The sequence below is a fragment of the Ursus americanus genome, chromosome 21 (assembly GCF_024610735.1).
Source record: "Ursus americanus isolate L20-20 chromosome 21, mUrsAme1.1.p, whole genome shotgun sequence".
In the NCBI taxonomy this organism is placed as follows: domain Eukaryota; kingdom Metazoa; phylum Chordata; class Mammalia; order Carnivora; family Ursidae; genus Ursus; species Ursus americanus.
The window spans coordinates 15,257,528-15,273,236 of NC_142147.1; the positions used below are offsets into that span (position 1 = coordinate 15,257,528).

At 41.8% G+C, this 15,709-nt stretch overlaps 1 protein-coding gene across 7 annotated transcripts in view; it reads right to left on the bottom strand.

The window, feature by feature from the left end:
- The window catches only part of CNOT1 (CCR4-NOT transcription complex subunit 1), a 105,480-nt gene extending 89,999 nt beyond the window's left edge, over nt 1-15,481 (bottom strand). For 6 of the 7 annotated variants that reach the window (XM_045806916.2, XM_045806913.2, XM_045806917.2 and 3 more), the window contains exon 1: nt 15,326-15,481. The gene's annotated coding sequence lies outside the window, so the exon portion shown is untranslated. Of the gene's footprint in view, nt 1-13,456; nt 13,517-15,325 lie in introns of all 7 variants that reach the window. The other variant, XM_045806912.2, reaches the window with a different exon arrangement.
- Nucleotides 15,482-15,709: the final 228 nt, after the last annotated feature.

Sequence of the window (15,709 nt, forward strand, 5' to 3'; positions counted from 1 at the left end):
AAAGTAGCATTCCAATTTAGAAGAACTCAAGCTGAGCAATCTCTCTTCTCATTTTCTCCAATTATAGAAATGCTCTACATCTGTACTGTCCAATGTGGCAGCTACTAACCACATGTGGCTACTTAAAATGTGGCAAGAGAGACTAAGGAACTCAGCTTTTTAAAAATTTTTATCTAAAAAATAAAAATAAAAAAATAAAATTTTATCTAATTTTAACTAACCTTAGCATAAATTTAAAAAGCCACATGTGGGTAGTGGCTACCATACTTGACAAAGTTGTAAACTCCTAATGACCCATATAAATCATGAAACTTATCTTATTCTAGCACCCAAAAACAACCAATATCAATTTTCCCAGATGCCCCACTTTCCCCCTTGGTTTCCTTAAGAGAGAGAGTTCACTACTTCCTATGGAACTCTATGATCAACCAACCGCCAACTCAAAACAAAATACTCATCCCAATATTTAATATTTCTTCAAGAGGCAGGGATTCTAGATTTACAGTACATAGCTCCAACCCATTCATCCAAAATGCTGGTTCACTTAATAAAATCTTAATTATTGGGTACAAAACAGAATAACTTATCCAAGTATAATCACAACAAATACTTAAACAGAACTGTTCTAAGCAATTTACATGTATTAATTTAAACCTGATAACTCTTTGTGAGAAAGATATTATCCCAACTTAATAAATTAAGAGGGCTGCCTGGCAGGCTCAGTCAGTAGAGCATGTGACTCTTGCTCTCTGGGTTGTGAGTTCAAGCCTCACTTTGGACCTAGACCTTACTCAAAAAAAACACACACACACAAACACACACACACACACACACACACACACACATATATATATAAATATATGAAAAACACTGACTTGCCATTACTAATAGAATTTTAAAGCCAGTAATTTTTTTTTAGAGCAGGGAGACAGACAGGGAAGGGGCAGAGGGAGAGAGAGAATCTTAAGCAGGCTCCACGCCCAGCACGAATCCAGACTCAATCTCCCAACTCTGAGATCATGACCTGAGCCAAAATCAAGAGCCAGTTACTTAACCAACTGAGCCACCCAATAGGGGCACCTGGGTGGCTCAGTCCATTAAGCATCCGCCTTCAGCTCAGGTCCCGATCCCGGAGTCCAGGGACAGTCCTGCATCAGGCTCCCTGCTCAGCGGAGAGCCTGCCTCTCACCCTGCTCATGCTTACTTTTTCCCTCTCAAATAAATAAAATCTTTAAAAAAAATTAAAAATAAATAAAAACTGAAAATTAAATAAGAACAAAAGCCCTTGTATTGTACCTTCAAAATCATAAAGTCTAAATAATTGTTTTAATACCAATTCCTAAAACAAACATACCAACTCTGATATTTCCAACCTTACATAAAGGATGAATAGTAAGAGTTTTAGAACTCTAAAGCCCCAATTCTGCACTGAATACTCAGGAGTCATCTTTAATTCATTCCCTTTTCATCCAGAAAACAACTATTTAAAATCATATCATGTGAAAATGGCTTAAATATCCATTAAAAGGGCACTGGTTAAGTAAATCATAAAAAGGAGTATTACGCAGTAATTTAAAAAAGGAGTTAGAAAGATTGGAAATTATCTATCGGGAGGAAAGCAAGTTACAGAACAGCATTCTGCATATATATGTCCTTATATGCAGAGTATCTAGAATGATACAAAAATAACTATCTGAAAAGACAGATGAAAGCAGCTAGGAAGGGAATTAAACTATTTTCCCCCTACTGAAATAGAAAAGTAATTTAAGTAAAATATCAGGTCAACAAAGTTTTGCATATTCTAAGATACTCTATACAAAATCCCTTTCCATGGAGACCATTCACCTCATTCACTGAGCAGAAAAGAGTTAACACAGAAGGCCTGAGACTGCTATCCTTAGATGTGCCAGGTTAGCCCTTGGCTGGTGTAGGAAAACTTTTTTTTTTTTTTTTGGAAAACTAATCCCCACTCCCAGAACTAATTAAGAGTGACTCACTGTGCCTAAACTGTACCCAAAAATGTGGTTTATGCTGAACACCTGCCTTCCCTCCGGGAACCTTGAATTTTAGTATGTGGTTGGCAGAAGGTGCCCATGTGACAAGTCCCCAGTAACAATCCTAGGCACTGATTCTCTAACAAGCTTCCCTGCTGGACAACATTTCACACACATGTGTTGTCACAATTCCTTGCTGGAGGAATTACGTATGCCCAGTAGGACTCCACTGGGAAAGGCACCGGGAAAGCATGAGTCTAGTTTCCTCAGACTTCACCTCATATGCCTTCTCCCTTTTATTTTGCTCTGTATCCTTCTGCTGTAATAAATCATAGCCCCAAGTACAACCCCCATACACTAACGCTGCCAGTGGGCAAAATGAAATGTCTTCTGGAGGTTAACTGAGACCAAATTTGTGGCTTTCTTCTCTCCTATGTATAGAACCCATTTCAGACTTCTGGATTCTATCATAAAGACATCCTGGGGCCGCCTGGGAGGCTCAGTCAGTTGAGTGTCTGCCTTTGGCTCAGGTCATGATCCTGGGGTCCTGGGATGAGTCCCACATCAGCTGCCTCCTCAGCAGGGAATCTACTTCTCCCTCTACCCCTCCCCCCGGCTCGTGATCTCTCCCCCAAATAAATTCTTAAAAAAAAAAAAAAAAAAAGACAATCCTGGAAGCTACATGGATTGGTTTAAACATATTTTAGGGAATAAGAGAGTAGGAGAGACTAGCTACATGCTCGCCAAATCTGTTTCCTCTTCTGGCTAAACAGCTAGATTATGTTTCTCAGCCTCTCTTGCATAGGTGTGGCCAAGAAACTAAGTTCTAGCTAAAGAAATGTAAGCCAAAAGTTATACCAGCCACTTCTTGGTCCGTAAAACCTCCTACTCATGACCCTCTGGTTTTTTCACCATCTGCCTGCTAAATGAAGAGGACTCCCTCTAGAGAAAACCAGTGCTGTAAGATGGAAGGAGGCTGTGTTCCTGAATTACTGCAAGGAAAGCAACCTAATGAACACTCTCAATGAAAGTTACCAAATATAAATGTCTACTCTGTCAAGCCACTGATATCTCAGGATTATTTGTTACAACACTAACTTGCTTTGTCTACTAATAAAAGACCGGGTCAGGCAAAAATTTTTAGAAGCTGGACGCCTGGATGGCTCATTCAGTTAGGCATCCAGCTCTTGATTTCAGCTCAGGTCATGATCTCAGAGGCCTGAGATCAACCCCCATGATGGGCTTCCCCGCTGAGCACAGAACTTGCTTAAGATTCTCTCTCTCCCTCTCCCTTTGCCCCTACCCCTGCTCTTGCTATCTCTCAAATAAAAAAAATGTTTAAAAAATATGTATTAGAGGGAAAGAGAAGAGAACACATTCAGGAGGGAACTGCAACGACTCTGAACTTGTGTGAATAAACAAGAGAAGTAAACCAAAAGAAGAGTCAAATACATTTCCACTAAGCACCTGGGCTCCACTTACTTCTGACATAAAACAACTGAGAACAGAAAATTTACATGGCAAGAAAGAAAATGAGGAACTCTATTTGGGACATATCTGGAGTGACACATACAGATGAAATCCACTGGGCAGTTGAGAATTACAGCCTGCAGCACAGCAAGGGTGATTCGCGAATAATAGATCTGGGAGTCATCAACATTTAAAAGAGACAGCAGAGAACTAGAGAATGAAAATAAGGGTTTTAGAATCCTAAAGAAGCTTAGCATTTTAAAGATGGATAGAAAAAGAGGAACTTGGGGCACCTGAGAGGCTCAGTCAGTTAAGCGCCTGCCTTTGGCTCTGGTCATGATCCCAGGATCCTGGGATCAAGTCCCACATCAGGCTCCTTGGAGCCGGCCTCTTCCTCTGCCCCGCCCCATCACTCATGAATAAACAAAATCAGAAAGAAAGAGAAAGAGAGAAAGGGAAAAGGGAAAGGAAAAGGAAAAGAAAAAAAAAAAAGATGCGGCGCCTGAGTGGCTAGTCATTAAGCATCTGCCTTCGGCTCAGGAACGTGATCCCACGAGCCCTGCATCAGGCTCCTCCACTGGCAGCCTGCTTCTTCCTCTCCCACTCTCCCTGCTTGTGTTCCCTCTCTCTCTCTCTGTCAAATAAATAAATAAAATCTTTTTGAAAAAGAAAAGAAAAAAGAAACTCAAGAAGGGAAATGAAGAGTAGCCAGAGAGGCAGAAGAAACTCAGAACGCATATTATCAGAAGCCAAGCTCTAATTAGTGGTAATTAAGTAAAACCTATGAATGGACAGCATCTCTAAAGAGAGCTCCAAGGACCTATCTTTGGCAAATATCCATTGTGACAGGCAGCCTCTAAAATAACCCCAACAATCCCTGCCTAATATGTCTATCCTTATGTAATCCCCTCCCCTTATGAATGAGATGGACTCTTCAAAAGAAGAAAATAGTCATTTACAAGATTAAGTTACAAAAAGACCGACTTCTGCCTTGTTCACCTCTCTTTGAGCCTGTGCTCCAAGAAAAGCAAGATGCCATGCTGTGTGTACCCTATGGAGAAGTCACACATGGCAAGCAACAGATGTCTCCCAACCAACAGCCAGCAAGGATTTGAAGCCTGCCGAACGGTGAGCGAGCTTGTAAGAACTCTCCACCCTTCAGCCTTGAGATGACTACAGCCTGTGGATACCTGCATTGCAACTTTGTGAAAAACACAGAGTCAAAAGCAATTAGCCAAACTGTGTCTGTGAAATAAAGAACAAGAAAGTTTTAAATGGCTGAATTTGGGGGAACTTTGCTATGCCACAGCTGATAATTAATACATCCATATTCTATGAAAACCATGGGGGAGAGATTTTAAAAGGTATAGATAGTTGTCAGGGGTGCCTGGGTGGCTCAGTCAGTTAAGCATCTGACTCTTGATTTTGGCCTCAGGTCATGATCTCTGGGGTTGTGGGATCAACCCCTGTGATGAGCTCCTCATCGAGTGGGGAGTCTTCTTGAGATTCTTTCTCCCCCTCTCCTGCCGCCCCTCCCCATGCACCCCACACACTTGCTCTCTCTCAAAAATAAGTATTTTTAAAAAATAAAGGTATAGCTGGAAGTGTACAAAAAGTATATAGGAATTATAAATTATCAGAATTAGCAACTAAGTAATCATTGATAACCTTCAAGAGAGGAAAGTTAGTGGTTACCAGGAGGCAGGCCAAGACTCCTCCATAAGTGAACAATGCATCAGATAATAAGACCAGGGTCTAGCTCCAGTCCCAGCCTCTCCAAAATCTCCCAAACCACTTCAGATCATCTACAGGCTAATCTGCCTCTCTTCCCCTTCAGTATGTATGATGCACTATAAAATTTAATCACACTGCTAACTATTGTTTTATGTGTATTATCCTTTATATCAGCTCCCAGAAACATGCCTTGGGTTTATTCCACAGCTCTTCCTCACCATCACTGCCAACCAGCTTTGAGGGCACTGAAAACATTCCAGAACCTGATAAATCCAACACTGTATCAATTTCTAATTCCCTAAAATACAATTTGACTAGACATAACAGCAAACAAAATGTAGCCAAAGTTTGGGAAAGTTCTTCTACCTTCATTACCCATGAAATGGAGATAATTTTCCATAATCTCATTTCAGGTGAGTCTTTTTTTTTTTTTTTTTTTTTAAGTAGGCTCCATGCCCATGGCCAGCATAGAGCCCAATGCAGAGCTTGAACTCAGGACCTGGAGAGATCAACACCCGAGCTGAGATCAAGAGTTGGACGCTTAACCAACTGAGCCACCCAGGCACCCATAGATTGGTTAGTCTTTAACTACAGAAGAATCTCTACTTACATGTCACTAAGAAAGTTAATTGACAGTACTTTTGTTAGAACATGATACATCCAATTTCAAAGACCGTAAATGATGACAATGTTTAAGATCAGTGAAAACACTATTTCTTTTCTTTATGTAGTCTTCTCACTTGTGACATGGTAAAATTAAATTTTAAGTAATTTGTGATTTACACCAATAGTAATTCGCTCTAAAGTAAACAAAATAATCCCGAAAACAAATCTTCCTCTAGAGATTATTTACTGTAATAAACTAGAGGGCAATGTAATCTCCAAAAGCATTCTGAAATGTGTAGGAGTGGAAGAGTCACTGGCACTCAATGAGAATTAAAGATTATATAAACACCAAAGGACAGCACCACTAAAAAAACAACTATCCCGCCCAAACACCAATAGTGCCCTTGCTGAGAAAATGGCTTTTGCATCTATTCTCTGCAGGATGAGCCCTAGATGTGTGAAAACCTCAAGTCTGGCTTTCCACAAAGTTAACACAAAGCCAAGCACAACTTAAATTCATCAGATAGTAAGAAATAGTATATGACTATGTGAAGTGGCTACCACAACTTATCACAGAAACAGTTTATGCATTTTTATTATACGTATTAACCCAAATATTTATTGAGTACTTACCATGTGTCAGGTATTTGAATACATCAGTAAACAGACATATATATATTCCTGCATGCCCACTAGAGGTGAGAAATAATAATCATAAGAAATAATGAAAAGGGGCACTTGGCTGGCTCAGTCAGTAGAGCATGTGACTTTTGATCTCAGGATTATGAGTTCGAGCCCCACACTGGGAGGAAAAATTACTTTAAAAAATGAAATACAGGGGTGCCCGGGTGGCTCAGTCGTTAAGCGTCTGCCTTCGGCTCAGGTCATGATCCCAGGGTCCCAGGATCCAGCCCTACATCAAGCAGGGAGCCCGCTTCTCCCTCTCCCACTCCCCCTGCTTGTGTTCCCTCTCTCGCTGCCTCTCTCTCTCAAATAAATAAATAAAATCTTTAAAAATTTTTCAAAAAATTTTAAAAATGAAGTATTAAAAAAATATATATGAAACATGTTAGGAGATGCTAAGTATTATACAAAAAGAAAACAGCAAGGTAAAGTGAACCAAAAAGGGAGACTGGAGGGTTGCAATTAGTGTGGTGGTCAGAATGAGCTTTATTGAGAAGTCTTTTTTTTTTTTTCTTTTTAATTTATTTGACAGAGAGAGAGCCGGAAAGCACAAGCAGGGGGAGCAGCAGAGGGAGAGGAAGAAGGAGGCTTCCTGATGAGCAGGGAGCCCAATGTGGGACTCAATCCCAGGACCCAGGCACCATGACCCAAACCGAAGGCAGCCGCTTAACTAAATGAGCCACCCAGGAGCCCCGAGAAGTAAGTCTTGAGCAGACTTAATGGAGTTGAAGGGTTTAGCCATGCACACATCTGAGAGAAGAAATGTTCCAGGCAAAAGGACTGGTCAGCTGGTGCAAAGGCTTCCTAAGAGAGTGCATGGCATGTGTGTAAGGCAAAGCAAGGACACCAAGGGTACTTGAAGGAAACCTACTGGGGGGAGAGGGGTAAAGAGTTAAGTTGGAGAGAAGGAGGAATACATGAGGAGGTACAGGGCAGAGTTAAATCCTGTAAGTAATGAAAGGACTCTGACTTTTACGAAAGACAAATGGAGAATCAACAGGTGGTTTTGAACAAGATGACATGACAGGACTTTCAAAACATTACGAATCACATTAGATGGTCAACTGAGAAACTACAAGGGACCAAGGGTAGAAGCAAGGTAGATAATAATACCACATTATGAGAGAATTAGTCACTGAAACCCAAACACAGAAGACCTCTACAAAGCTTTATACAAATATCCCAAAACTAAGTTAGTATACTAAGGTATCGTACCAATGTTTTGCAGTTGCCAGAAAACTTGAAGGCTTAATGATTGGGCATGACTAAATATGAAAGTATTTTTACATTTTGTATTTGGACAAACTCAAAGTCTGCGATCTTTGGCACATTTGTCTGTTTGAAAAGAGAAGAGGAATAATTTTTTTAAGATTTTATTTTTATTATTTATTTAGAGAGAGAGGCAGACAGGTGGGGGGGGGGGAGAGGGAGAGAATCTTAAACAGGGCCCATCCAATGCAGAGCCTGGATGCGGGGCTCGATCTCACAACCCTGAGAGTCATGACCTGAGCTGAAATCAAGAGTCAGTCACTTAACTGACTGAGCCACCCAGGCTCCCGAGATTTTATTTTTAAGCAATCTCTACACCCAATGTGGGGCTCAAACCTACAACCCCAAGATAAGAGTTGCAAGCTTGGGGCACCTGGGTGGCTCAGTCGGTTAAGCATCTACCTTTGGCTCAGGTCATGATCCCAGGGTGCTGGGATGGAACCCCACGTCGGGCTCTCTGCTCAGAGGGAGCCTGCTTCTCCCTCTCCCTGGCGCTCCCCCTGCTTGTACACTCTGTCAAACAAACAAAATCTTTAAAAAAAAAAAAAAAAAAAGTCACAAGCTCTACCAACTAAGCCAGCCAGGTGCCTCCCTCTTTTCTAACGTTTCTTTTTTTTTTTAAATATATATATATATATAATCTCTACACCCAATGTGGGGCTTGAATTCATGACCCCAAGATCAAGAGCCACAGACTCCACCAACTGAGCCAGCCAGTCATCCTAAGGAAGAGGAATAGTCTCAAGATATTCATGCCGTAAAAGTGGGTATACACATGGTAGACTTAACTCTCTATTACCCAAACTAAATAGTGCAAACAAGTGGGAATAATCCAATCATGAACATCCCAAAATTATGTATTACTGAGCTTAGAAAAGCCTAGTATAAAACTTTTTTCTTTTTTTAGAACCCACCTGACAAGGGTTAAGGAAATATTTAAAGGCATAATGGTCAACAAGTAGCAAATAGGTTTGAAATGAGATGATATTAACAAATGGAGCAAGAGCTGAACTGCTTCCTAACCATGTCACTTTAAACAAGCAATTTTACTGGATTCGAAAGAATCTTAATACTAACTGTTAAAGAACATTTAACAGCCTTTCGCAGATACTTCCAGAATTTTACAAGACTTAATCCAATCCATACATCAGCACAGTATCACATAGTTAGTGTTAGCAAATAAATCCCTATTTTTAAATTTTTTTTAGGTAAGCTTGATGCCCAACACGCGGCTTGAACTCCTGACCCTGAGACCAAGAGACCCATGCTCTACAGATTGAGCCTACCAAGAACCCAATAAACCCCTATTTTTTAAAAACTGAGAAAGTGAACCAGGAAAGTACATCTACTCCAAAATCAGAAAAGAATTAAGTTCTCTTGATCTGGAATCAACCGAATATTCAGAAGCAACTTCCCAGTAGTAACTACAAAATTACAAAGCTACATAGTATACCATATACTTGACCACTAAAAATTAATCCTTCTTGGAGCTACTTTAAAAATATAACTACACCAGGAGCGCCTGGGTGACTGAGTTGGTTGGGCATCCAAGTGTTGGTTTCCGCTCAGGTTGTGGTCTCATGGGTGGTGGGATTGGGCTGGAGCTGGGCTCTCTGCTCCGGAAGTCTGCTTGGGATTGTTGCTCTCCCTCTCCCTCTGTCCCCCGCCTTACACACTTATACAAACTCCCTCTCTCTAATAAATCTTAAAAAGAAACACATATTATATACATATAAAATACATATACATATATAATGTGTGTGTATATATATATACATACATATATATTATATAACTACACCAAAAGGAAACTTATTCATCTGTCAGAATTCAATTTATAGTGCTCAAGAACATTTTAAAACCTAGGTCCCTCCCCATCCTTTGGAGGTCTTAAAAGAAGTGCAAGTTAATTTACACTGAGGCTAAATAATGATCACTCACAATAACCATAACAGGAAAGACCACCTTTTTGTCAGTTTAGAGTTTTATATTTTCACACTGAAGAGAAGAAACACTCAAATCTTGTGTTTTGTCCTACAAAAAAATTGCTGAGGAAAAAAATCTGTATTTGCTTTGGTCACAACTAAGAAAATCTTATCCAAATAAACACTGAAGGTATCTCACAATGTACGCAGGTCAAGTTGTCATACTATACATATGAAACTTATACAGTGCTGTGTGTCAATTATGTCAATAAAACAGGGGAAAACACGCATTAGGAGCAAAGAAAAAAAATCTCCCTAGGTAATTACCTTAGAAACAGTTTAATTCTGCTGAATTATTAATAGAGATATTTGTGATGTACTAAAATCCAATCCACCAAATGAAAGTGAAATCCTGAACTACCAAACCAGCCTCCAAAGACTTTAATTATACAATGACATTCTTTCAAAAAATAAATGGTTAACCATATAGATTATGCTTTTTCTTTTTTTTTTTTAAATCAGAGCTTGAATTCACGACCCTGAGATCAAGACCTGAGCTGAGATCAACAGTCCGCCACTTGGAACACCTGGGTGCCACAGTTGGTTGAATGTCCAACTCTTTTTTTTTTTTTAAAGATTTTATTTATTTATTTGACAGAGACAGCCAGCAAGAGAGGGAACACAAGCAGGGGGAGTGAGAGAGGAAGAAGCAGGCTCCTAGCAGAAGAGCCTGATGTGGGGCTCGATCCCAGAACGCTGGGATCACGCCCTGAGCCAAAGGCAGACGCTTAACGACTGCGCCACCTAGGCGCCCCGAACGTCCAACTCTTGATTTTGGCTCAGGTCATGATCTCAGGGTCATGAGATCAGGCCCCTCATCGAGTTCTGCACTCAGCGAGAAGTCTACTTCCCCTCCCCTTGCTCGTGTGCGTTCTCTCTAATAAATACATGAATTTTTAAAAAAGAATCTGATGCTTAACTGACCTAGCCACCCAGGCACACCTATGCTCTTTTTTGATGAATTCATACATCTTTTTTTTCCTTGTATTGAACTCAAGCGGAATGTGGAAAGACAGAATGAACATTAGGATGTAAGAGCCTGACCTTTAACTAAGAAAAAGTCTAACCTTACTTTCCTCAGCTTCAATTTCCTAAAGGATGACACCATAATTCTGTATGACTAGCTTTCAAAGGTTAACCATCTATAAAATATCAACAGAATTACAAGTACATAGTTCCAAGAAACACACTCTATAAATCTACCCAAGTATAACAAATGAAGCATTACTCAATTACAGTTCAGGGCAATATGTTTTGGGGGGGAAGAGAAGATTACCCACTATAAAATGAGGCAGAAAACTTGCAAGGCAAAACAGTATGTGCTGTAGGTAAGTGAAACTGGCCAAGACGTATATAAGAAATCAATTTTGCTTAAGAAAATCAGGGCAGAGATTTATATAGACACATTTGAGTTTGAATGATAGATTTTTTGGTAGACACAAACAATGACATTCCAGGTAAAAGAGGCAAAGATGTATTCAGGAACCACTGTGTAACGGTCTTGTGACTACAGTATAAGATAGGAATATGATGCCACAGGTAGGGAGGGATCAACACTTACACAGCTCCAGGTCAAGGGATTTGAAGGACTTTTGAGCAGAGGATAGCCATTTTCAAGCCAGTGATTTAGGAGGCAATTTGGCAATAAAGAATCAACTACATTCCTGGAATTATTTACACTTGGAATGCATTTACATATTTCGGACGTAATAAAAAATATATATCATGGGGAAAAGATACTGACGATTAGAGAGCTACTGCAAAGGGGTGCCTGGGTGGCTCAGTCGGTTGAGTACCAACTTGATTTCAGTTCAGGTCATGACCTCGGGGTCCTGGGACTGAGCCCTGCGTTGGGCTCCATGCTCAGCGCAGAATTCTGCTTAGGTTTCTCTCTCTCCCTCTGCTCCCCTACCCCGCTCACTCATGCACTCTCTCTCTCTCTCCAAAATAAATAAATAAACCCTTTAAAAAGCAAGAAAGCAAGGGGCGCCTGCGTGGCTCAGTCGTTAAGCGTCTGCCTTCGGCTCAGGGCGTGATCCCAGAGTCCTGGGATTGAGCCCCACATCAGGCTCCCTGCTCCACTGGGAGGCCTGCTTCTTCCTCTCCCACTCCCCCTGCTTGTGTTCCCTCTCTCGCTGGCTGTCTCTCTGTCAAATAAATAAATAAAATCTTAAAAAAAAAAAAAAAAAGCAAGAACGCTAGCTAGCTACGGCAAAAAAGGCAAGGGGTGGAGCACCTGGCTGGCTCAGTAAGTAGAGCATGGGACTCTCGATCTTGACATCATGAGTTCAAGCCCCCACGCTGGGGATAGAGACAGGGAAGGGAAGAAGGAAAGGGTCTGAAACAAAGGCTTAACTCTTCTTATGATTAGTCTACATAAAAATTTAAAAGTAACATTGCATTTCAAAACTATGAGTTATAAATCCAAGGTGACAAACTTTCAAGCTAATCATCTGAAATGGAAAATGCTGAGCTCTTAATGAGGATTAAGAACAGTAAGATGATGTCTTTCGAAATATGCCTTCATTCGCTTTTATATTTTATATAATTAGTTCAACACACACACACAAACACTTCTCCTGCAGACAGTTTAACATCTCAGTCAACATTTTAGGTATTTCTTCCTAACAACTGTTAACAAAATTAAACAAAACATTTTATCCTGGAGGTTTAGGCTCAGCTTTCCAACATTAAAGACAGAACTGCGTTTCTTAAATCTACACTCTACACTTCCAAAGGCTGTGTTTCCTTCAAATCTCAACACAGGATTTCATATTAAGTCCACATCTCTAATTACTGGCTTCTTAAAGGTGGTGGTTTTTTTTAAGATTTTATTTATTTATTTGGGGGGGGGAGCGAGCACAAGCAGGGAGAGAGGCAGGCACAGGGAGAAGCAGGCTCCCCACTGAGCAAGAAGCACAATGTGGGGATTCGATGACCTGAAGGCAGACGCTTAACCAACTGAGCCACCCAGGCGCCCCTTAAAGGTGCTTTTCAACGAACAATTTGTTTTATTTGCTTTGCTACATTCTTACAAATCTAAGAGTGAAAAGTACATTAAAATAAACTTGCGTAAAGGTTTTGAGCCGATTTTAGCTTTGAAACAAGCTTCTTAAAAATTGTGAGCAAACAGAAAAGGAACTGTTGGATTTTTCTGTATGTAAGTTCTTAAAATAAGACTCAGTGGGATGCCATTTTGAAACGTCCCAGCAGGAAGTTCAGTTTGGTCAGAGGGCCATTTAAAAAGTGGTCAGTTAATATTTTTAAGTGACTTGAAAGTAGTTTTGTACTTTAATAAAGGATACCAAGTTCATAAAATACATTTCAAAATGTCATGGTATTATTTTTGGTCATTCCAGAAGCATAAACATCTTACCAAAAATTAGCGTCTTAAAGAACATGTGAGCATTTGATCAGAATTATTACGGACAAATTCCCTTCCATGGCACTGAATGCCAAAGATTTGTTACCTTGCAGAATGAAATAAAAATTCAACTTCATCAACTCAGACTGGTTAAAAAGAAAGCTCTTCATAACTACATATCAGAATCTAACCAAAAACATGCTTACAAAAAGAAACATGCAATAATAACATGAGATTAGTCTTTAAGCAATGTCTTGAAGAGATAGCGAGCATTTCCTCTCCTGCCTTCACACAGTAGTTTGTTTTTAAATGACATAACCCAAAGTTAGAAAAATGTCACAGTACTTAACCTGCCAAGATTCCATGTTGAAGAGACCAGGATTTAAACAAGCCCAGTAGAAATTGAGAGACTAGAGGGGGGGAAAAAAAAAACTAAGCCAGAAACTAATCCATCTGAGTTAGAAACCAAGTGCATTTCAGTTCAGTTCCATCACGATGCCACAAAACCCTGTCTTATAATTTCTAAGGTTACAATCTTGGGAAAGAAAGGGAAATGCTTTCTGTTATTAATGGTCAAGCTTTGTGCCTTGATTCTAGAGTTAAGTTTCCAATGAAGGACTTGGGACCCACACTTGTTGAAAAGGGTCCAACCCTCTCAACTCTCAACAGGTTTTATCCACATGCTACCATTTCAGTGGAAGTACAACTAGATACCTAAAACTTTATGTATCACCAGCTCATTTTCCCCTTAGACAAGGTAACAATTTGCAGGGTCCTAAAACAAGACTATTTAAACTGTTACCATATATCTTATTAATAGCTAAAATACTATGCTCCCCACCTTTAGAAGGGTAAGAATGTCAACCTGAGCCACAGATTACTAACATAGTATACAGAAATACCTCAACAAAAAGAGGTTTGTTCTTAATCTGTTTGACCTGCTTTCTAATTTTATACTTGTCCCCCCAATTTTTTTGTCTATGTATCCCTATTCCTATCAGATTGTCAAGACGGCAATGGTCAGAATTCCCCCCCCCAAAATACTCAATTATATTTACTCAAATTATTGGCTGTTAAATCTCCCAAAGCAAAAGAATTATAGAGAAATAAGGAGAGAAATTAAGTATCGTTACTCAGCGTACAAAAAGAAACAGACTTATTAGAGTCCTAAGAAATGTGACATTCGATTGGGTGGCTTCAGGGGGAAAGTTTACTTCACAAAGTTTATTTTAAACACAGCATTTCCAAACTCACAGATATCAGGCATTTTCTTTCGTTTTTTCTTTCTTTCTTTTTTTTTTTTTTTTAACTACAAATCGTACTCCTAGCGGGGGTAATTATCTGTATGAGGCTAGTCTGGTGAATTCTGCAGAGGAACTGGTTTCGAATAAGAGCATCTGGTTTGGCCTTAAGCAACCTCCCTACACGACCTGTAGAAAGGAAATCGCTCCCCAGCATCGAGGCCTACAAACGTCCGGCTCACTAGGGGGATACTTCCCATGGGAGAGCAGAACCGCCACTACAGCTCAGACACCGGCCCAAGTGGGTGAGGGCCAACTTCGGAGAAAGTCTGAGCGCCCCGGCGCGCAAGTGGAACAAAACCTGTGGCAAGAAGTAATGAGGAAGTGCTGGCTCCCGCCCGCCCCTCCCACCCGCGGACACCCGAAACACCGGGGGTTTGACAACGTGCTGGGGCAGAGGAAGGGGGGCTGCGAGCTCCAGATTGACCAGAACCAGGAGCCTGCAACTACTCCAAACACGGACCCTCGCCTCTGAACTAGGCCTCGGGGGCCGAAGCCCACTGCACCCATCCGGAAGCCCGGAGAGAAAAGGGCAGTTGAGGAACTCGTGGGGTCTGAGGAGGGTGCAGCCAGCGCGAAGCGAGGCCCAGCCGCCCGAACTGCCGCCACCGCCGCCCTCAGAGCCTCCAGGCCCGGGCCGGGGACCACCGCGGGTCTCACCCCGCGCTCTGCCCTCCGCTCCATGAAGCCTTTGCCCCGGCCTCTTCTCTTCAGAGCCCAAAGACTCTGCGAGCCGTCGAAAGAGTCCGCCCTCTCCCGTCTCGCCACTTCCCTGTCCCGACTGCCCCTCACTCCGCGGAGCTCCGGGAAACGCTCCCAATGGCCCCTGGACCACCCCCGTTCCTTCGTCCACCGGCACTCGCGTTCCGTAGCTGACACCGCCGGCCGGCCCCAGCCACCGACCCCGGCCCACCTCACCTCAGACGGCTCCGGCAGCGCTGGACACAGGAAACTCCTGAGTCCCCGACTCCGGCTCTCCTCGACCCCCTCTTCGGTTAACTCCGCTTGTTTCTCTACAAAATGGCGCCGGAGGTCGCGCGCTCACGTCGCGGCCTTTCCCCTCCCCGTTCCCATTTCATCATTCGCTGCCCGCCCGAGGAGGGATGGCCCCAGCACCAGCCAATGATCGTACCCAGCCCGTGGCTCCCGCCCAATCACCGCCAGGTGCCCGCGGATTTAAACCAATCACACACTATCACTCGCAGAAGTCAAGGAAGAAACCAGGCTCCTGCTAGCAACTACCAATCCGGACTCCTACTTCGCGGGCTTTGGCCAATTGCCGCTCACCCGTCCCTGGGGACG